This window comes from Kogia breviceps, chromosome 7, assembly GCF_026419965.1.
Source record: "Kogia breviceps isolate mKogBre1 chromosome 7, mKogBre1 haplotype 1, whole genome shotgun sequence".
NCBI lineage: Eukaryota > Metazoa > Chordata > Mammalia > Artiodactyla > Physeteridae > Kogia > Kogia breviceps.
Window position 1 is genome coordinate 15,035,628 of NC_081316.1, and position 7,205 is coordinate 15,042,832.

The following is a 7,205-nucleotide window of genomic DNA, read 5'->3' on the forward strand; positions in this document are numbered from 1 at the left end:
ACATTAATCAAAGTTCACCTTAAAAATGATTGTTAAAATTGGCTGAATATATATATATATATATATTTTTTTTTTTTTTTTTTTTTTTTGCGGTATGCGGGCCTCTCACTGCTGTGGCCTCTCCCGTTGCGGAGCACAGGCTCCGGACGCGCAGGCCTAGCGGCCATGGCTCACGGCCTTAGTTGCTCCGCGGCATGTGGGATCTTCCCGGACCAGGGCACGAACCCGTGTCTCCTGCATCGGCAGGCGGATTCTCAACCACTGCGCCACCAGGGAAGCCCGGCTGAATATATTCATAGAATAAGATTTGTACATTGCACTTAAAAGCTCAGAGAAGAATTAGGGCTTAAAAAACAAAGTATTTCTGAAAAGCCATTTTTCTGCCCAAAAGCTGTCCTCAAAAACGCCAGAAAAATCCTTGGTTCGGACCAGAGGAGGCTGGAGGGAGGATGACTCAGCAGCCACCTGTCCAGCCACCATCCTGGACCAATGGGGCAATAGGTCTGGCAGGTGGTGCCCATGGGTGGGTGATGTGAGCCCTGGATCCAGGCTCCCTCCTTCCTCTCCCCATCCCCAACTTGGAGATACTCCCCAAAGCAGCCATTGGGCTACTGCAGAGACCTGTGGGGGTCACTGGAAGTCCCAGCCCCTGTGCCTCACAGCCTCTGTGAGAAGTGAGCTTGGACATCCGTACGCCCCCGACACCCTCTGGTCTTCGGAGCCTCTTGTCTGCTTGGCGTTGCCCTCTGTGGTGGGCAGGATAATACCCCCCAAAGATATCCAGGTCCTAACCTCTGGAACCTGCAAATGTTACCTTATATGGCAAAAGACACTTTGCAGATGCAATGGAATTAAGGTTTTTGAGATTAAGGAATATTATCCTAGATTATCCAGGTGGGCCCTAAATACGATCACAAGTGTCCTTGTAAGAGAGTCAGAGGGAGATTTGATGAAAGGAGGTGACATGAGAGCACTGAAGCAGGTGGTTACGCTCCCGAGCGCAAGGAATACAGCTCTGGGAACTGGAAAAGGCGAGCAGCCAGCTTCTCCCCACGAGCCTCTGGAGGGAGGAAGTCCTTGCCGTCACCTTGATTTCAGACCATTGAGACTCTGATTATGGACCTTTGGACTCCATGCTGTCAGAGAAGAAATGGTGTGGTTTTAAGCCACCACGTTGGTGGTCACTGGCACAGCAGCAAGAGGAAACTGGTACACCTGCTCCGAGCACGTCCTTGCCTGTGGCTCCGCGTGATGTCTCAACTCTGCTCAGGGGCCCCATGGCCGGCCCTTGCTGACTCCTTGGACAGCGAGTGGGGGGCCTGGGGAGAGTTCAGTCCATCCTCTTACCCAGCGAGCTGCTGACATCTCACCATTTAGTGGAGAACGTCTTGGCACCTGCCCAGTCACTGGTACAGGGTTCCCAAGCTTGACAGTGGCACCATGTCAGTGGGTGTGGCTAGCACGATAACGACCTCAAGGCCTCTCCGTAAGCCTGCAGGCAGCACACCCTGGGGCCTGGCTGTGGGTCCCTTTCTTTGCCCACCTGTCCCTAATGCAGGCTCCTCTGCGGGCTTCCTCACCGTGTGGAGTGGATTGCAAACTGGGCCTGAACCACAGGGGCGGCCATCGTCACCTATCACTACCGTTGGGCCTCAGATTGCTGGGGACCCGGGGCTACTGCAGCCCAGACCGGCACCTCCTGCACCTCACCATCTCCACCCCTCTTCCTGTATTCCTGGCAGGTGTGGTCTGGTTTCGGTGACAGCTCAGAGATGCCTGGTGTAAGATCGGGGAGACAAGTCAAACATTTCAAAACCAACCCCAGAGGCCACACCAATTCACATCACAGTCAAGCTGAAGTTCACAGGAAACGATGTGTGATCCAGAGATCTCCAAAGTAGGTGGCATGCTTCTGGGGGAGACACCAGACAATCTGTTGAGGTTAGGGAAGAAATGTCAGAACTCCCATTTGTATTTATTTTTAGCTCATTCTTTAAAATTTCCATTTCTTGATTATCTTTTATAGTATCTTTAATATATTAGGAGTCTAAGTATATATTTATAACTAAATAAATATGAAATGGGGAGAATAAGCTTTAAACTTTTTTATTTAATGAAGATGATGAATAAAGAATGTTTTTACATCACTAATCTAATTGTCAAGCATTTATTGATTTTCTACCGTAGGCAAAGAACTAAGCTAGATGCTGGGGGATTTTTTTTTTTTAATGAAAAGACTTTAGTCTTCTGTTTTTAGTCTGTGTTTACACAGAGGAGAATACATATTACATATTCACAATACATATATTGGACAAAGGACTATGTCCAGAAAATATAAAGAACTCTTATAACTCAACAATGGTGGCATTTTTTTAAAAAAGAGCACAGGGTATGGTCTCTAGCAGAAAGGTTAGAAGTGCTGCTCTGAATGACGACAGCCTGGGGAGAATATCTGTAACTCACATCACAGACAAAGGCTAATTTCCCTAAAATATAAAGAGCATGTACAAATCAACAAGAAGATTTCTAACAGCCTAATTGGGGGAGGAGAAGGGCTGGGCAGATGAGATTCACAGAAATGAACTACAAATGGCTGTTGAACACGTGGAAGATGCTCACTCATCGTAAGCAGGACATGTGTTAAAAGAACACTGAAATACCAGTTTTCCCCCATCATGTTGGCCAAGATCCACAATGTGAAAGCAGGCGCCATTGATGGTGAGGGAGGCAGGTCATCTATTACAACAGTGACAGCTTCAGAATTACAAACACACATGCCTCCAAGTTGGCCACTCATCTTCTGGGAATTTACCTACCAATGTACTCACCTGTGGGAAATAAACTGCATACATCCATACAGTGGGGTATCACTCGAGCTTAAAGAAGAATCAGGAAGCTCTATATGTACGGATATGGAATGAGTTCCAAGAATTATTGGTAGTGGAAATGGAGAGGGGCTACAATTTGTGCAAAAGAGAAGAAAAAAATACATATTTATACATGCATAGACAAATTCTTGGAAAGCCAGGTGCAGGTGGGAGAGGTGGAACCAGAGCCTTCTTTGGGGGCTGCTATCCAGAACAGGACAATCCCTGGACAGGTGGGCAAGTGAGCTGGAAAAGGACCCACAGTGCCCTGTTCCAAGTCTTCATGGGGCCATGTTAAGCTCTCCAGCCTCGGTTTCCTCGTAGGAAACAAACACTGCCCACCCCTTAAGTCCCTGGGCTTGCTCGATGCCAGGTTAATACAGGCCCTGTTATTAGGGGTTTTCCAGCACCAGACTCTGTGCTCTGGGCTTCACATAGATTATCTCATGGAAACCTCACGACAGCCCAGTGAGAGGGCTACTATATACATCTCAGTTTCCCGGTGCTGAAAGTGAGGCTTAGTAAAGAGGTTAAATAATTGGCCCCGGGCTTCCCTGGTGGCGCAGTGGTTAAGAATCCGCCTGCCAATGCAGGGGACACGGGTTCGAGCCCTGGTCCGGGAAGATCCCACATGCCGCGGAGCAACTGGGCCCGTGAACCACAAGTACTGCGCCTGCGCGTCTGGAGCCTGTGCTCCGCAACAAGAGAGGCCGCGACAGTGAGAGGCCCGCGCACCGCGATGAAGAGTGGCCCCCGCTTGCCGCAACTAGAGAAAGTCCTCGCACAGAAACGAAGACTCAACACAGCCAAAAATAAATAAATAAATAAAATAAAAATAAAAAAATTAAATAATAATAATTGGCCCCATGTCACACGGTGACAAAGCGAGATTCCACCCACCTCTCTCTTTCCAAGCTGAGCCATATCCCTTTTCTTACGGACAGTGAGGCCTCAAACTCGCATCCGGGCTGGTATTTTGCTGTGTCTTGCATTGCCCCTGCTCACAGCCCTGAGCCAACCTTGGGGTCTCCCAAAGCACCCGGCTCGAGAGGAGGCTGCAGCCTCACGTGCTCTCCTTGTCCCTGTGGGTTGATGCTGGCTGCCCGTCTGTCCTTCGGAGCCTCAGGGACAAAGCACTTTGCTGATGGGGGCTGCAAAGCAACGTGGACAGCACTGCTGTCCTGGACAGCGGCAGGGAGGTGGCCGCCAGCACGAGGGGAGGGGAGAGGGGCTGCCGCACAGCCCGCAGAGGGGTAGACCCCCCTAGTTCTCCCGAGTCGTCCTAAACAAAGAGAACGAAGGCCACAGCTACCCCTCAGAGAGGCTTTCCGTCACCTGAGTTAGAGGAATTCCCCTCCCCGCTCGATCCCCTTCTGCTATATCATCCTCTGTCCTCCATTTCTATTAATATATTTGCGCATTGATTGCTGTCTCTCTTCCTCTGCTGGAGCGGAGCCCCTATGAGGCAAGGCTTTAGGGGCGTGTCCTCGGGCCGTTCCTCACACAACAGGCGCTCAGGAAATGTCTGTTGAATGAATAAATGAACGAATGAGTGCGTGTAGAGTTCATCCCAAGCGCTCTGTCTGCTCCCAGGGATGAGGACCATATGGGGAGGACCCCAGGCCACCCTCCAGGGCGCAGACCTGGGGGCCCTCGAGCTCTTGCTGCCCCCTACGTCTCCCACCACCTGCTTCCCATCACAGGTGCTTCATAGTGGGAAACGGGAGGCGTCAGGTGTGCCAGGATTGGAGGTTGTCAGCATGGGGAAGCTGGAGGTGGGCCAGTTAGAAGGGAGGCAGCCCACGTGATTGGCCAGGGGAGAAGATCTGGCTTTCTCTGGTAGGTCTTGGAGCAGAGAAAAAATTAGGGCAGCTGGTAGTTACCTACCGAGTTCTGGCCTTTTGGGGTTGATGCTGCAGAAGTTGAGGTTTGGCTTCCCCGGGCTGGTTTGCTGCGGCTCTGCGCTGTGTTCTATTTTTGTATGTGGTCTGGCCTTGGTCGGTTTGTACATTTCAGCTTCTCACCATCCACCGATCCACGGTGCCCTGGGCTTGCCTGCCTGGTGCGCGGCTCCTCCCTTTTAGTGCGGTTGGTGGTGCTGGGGAACCCTGAGGCCGTCGTCCCAGGCGGACCCTCGGCACCCGCCCGCAGGTCTGGCCGCCCCCCCACCCCGGGGCCCTGCAGGCTGTGGGGAGCGACAGGCCCCGTCCCTGCGCTGCTTGGCGAAGTGTACAGGCCGCCTGCAAATCCGCCGCCAGCAAACCCGCCGCTGCGTCGCGCGGACGCTGGACCTGCTCCTGGGCGGAGCCAGCGGGCTCGCAACTACCTGGGCGCCCAGGTGGGGCCGGGGGGCGCCATCGCCTGAGCAGCGGCTGCTGCGTTCGGGGCCTCAGTCCCCCCCGCCCCCTCCTCTTCGGGCTGGCTAACGGTAGCGGTTCACGTCTTTCGGTCCTGCTTAGAGGGAAAGGACGGCTTGTGATGCCAAGGGCAGAGCCAGGTTGACGTATGCTGGGAGCGGCGAGGAGTCTCCGGGAGGGGGGCCTAGGGGGTCTGGGCACCAGAGGTCTGCTCCAAGCTGGCCATGGCACGAGGTGACCGGACGAAGAGTTTGGGGCGCACTCAATGTGCGCACTCATGCGCACTCAATGACTTCCTCTCCTGGGGTGTCCAGCGGGTCCCGGGAGGGAGCCCGGCTGTTGTAGCAGATCCTCCACCGAGACCCCAGGCGCACGTACTTCTCCTGCCCAAAGGCAGCCGCCGCCAGAGGGCACACGTTAGACAAACGCAGCCCTGAGCTGCGGCCGCCCCTCCCCTCCCTCCTCACCTGTTCTGGGTCACCGCCCGCGCGCATCTGGCCCTGGCGACTGTGAAAGCGCCGCCCCCAAATGCTCACTCCTCGATGCGGGCGCACGCCCGGGAGGGGCAGGGGGTCATTCTGGGCGGTGTCCCAGGAGGGGGAAATACGTGCCTTCACAGGCTAAGAAGTTGATTCCCTAGTCACTTCTCTTTCCGCCCCCTGATTGGCTGACGGGAGAATCTTCTTAACCCTTGCTGATGCTTTATTCTTAAAAACAAAGAGAAAGCTCAGAGCCCTTGGCAGGCAAAGGGATCCAGCTAGAACATCGTACTCTTTGTTTTGTTTCCACAGGATCTGTTTTTACAGTTTCCTTCTATGTATGACAAGTGATACTGGTTTTCCAGTTATGGTAGTTGACAAACATCCCGCAGAAGATAAATTATTCAGAAGTCTGTTGACTGAAAGAAAAGCATGAATAAATAATAGTTTATTGTTTATTAATAATAAACAAGGGAACTGAGGATGTGACAGAAGTCAGGAAGACATGTAAGTGATAGAAGTTTTTTAATATAAATTTATTTATTTTTGGCTGCGTTGGGTCTTCGTTGAGGTGCACGGGCTTCTCATTACGGTGGCTTCTCCTGTTGCGGAGCATGGGCTCTAGGCGCGGGGGCTTCAGTAGTTGTGGCACGTGGGCTCAGTAGTTGTGGCTCGCGGGCTCTAGAGCGCAGGCTCAGTAGTTGTGGTGCACCGGCTTAGTTGCTCCACGGCATGTGGGTTCTTCCCGGACCAGGGCTCGAACCTGTGTCCCCTGCACTGGCAGGCAGATTGTTAACCACTGAGCAACCAGGGAAGCCCTAAATGATGAAAGTTTGAAAAAACGGTGCTCTGAAGCAAGATGGTGAACGCCTGCTGGATCAGAAACTCATTTTATTACTGTGTCTTTGTCTTGGGCTTTTTTTGGTGACTTGAACCTGGGCCTTGAAGATTTTGAAAACCTAGAACAAGTATTTCTTTATTAAATATGTACGTGGCTTTTCTGTGTGGCTATGCACTATTCTAAGTGCTTTACTAATATAATATTATCTCACTTCATCCTCACACCCTATGTGATCAGTACTACTGTCCCCATTTTACAGAGGAGGAAACTGAGGCACGGTGAGGTTAGCTAACTGTCCAGAGGTCAGAGCTGGGATTCGAACCCAGTTTGGTTGGCTCCAGAGTCAGTGCTGTGAACTCTCACGGGGTCCTGGCTTCCTAGCCCTCATGCTCAGCAGCTCGATGTCAGCACAGCAATTTGATTCCCAGGCAGTCTTTTCAAAGGCGTTTTAGGGCAGAGGGTGCTCTGCAGAAACGCAGGCCTTTCGCCAGGTCTTTGCCACGGCCGCCTGCCTCAGAGCCTCTTGGGGCTGCATCGTCCTTTACTACAGACGTACACTGGGGCCCCTGTGTTTTGGGGACTGAGGGAGACACGAAGGGTTTGGGGTGGAAATCCTCTCTTTAGACCACAATCACTGCTCCCTTGGCTGGTGTCCCCTGGT

General features: G+C 52.4%; 1 long non-coding RNA gene across 2 annotated transcripts; it reads right to left on the reverse strand.

Moving 5' to 3' along the window:
- Window positions 1-287: 287 nt before the first annotated feature.
- On the reverse strand, window positions 288-5,852 carry LOC136794565 (uncharacterized). 2 transcript variants are annotated; one of them, XR_010841546.1, is made up of 5 exons: window positions 5,692-5,852; window positions 4,755-5,318; window positions 3,768-4,392; window positions 2,829-2,957; window positions 288-1,933 (listed from the first exon to the last, which is right to left on the reverse strand). It is a non-coding gene; the product is annotated as an uncharacterized lncRNA (long non-coding RNA). The 2 variants fall into 2 exon arrangements; XR_010841545.1 differs by lacking the exon at window positions 5,692-5,852 and having other exon boundaries at window positions 4,755-5,682.
- Between the last annotated feature and the right edge of the window lie 1,353 nt (window positions 5,853-7,205).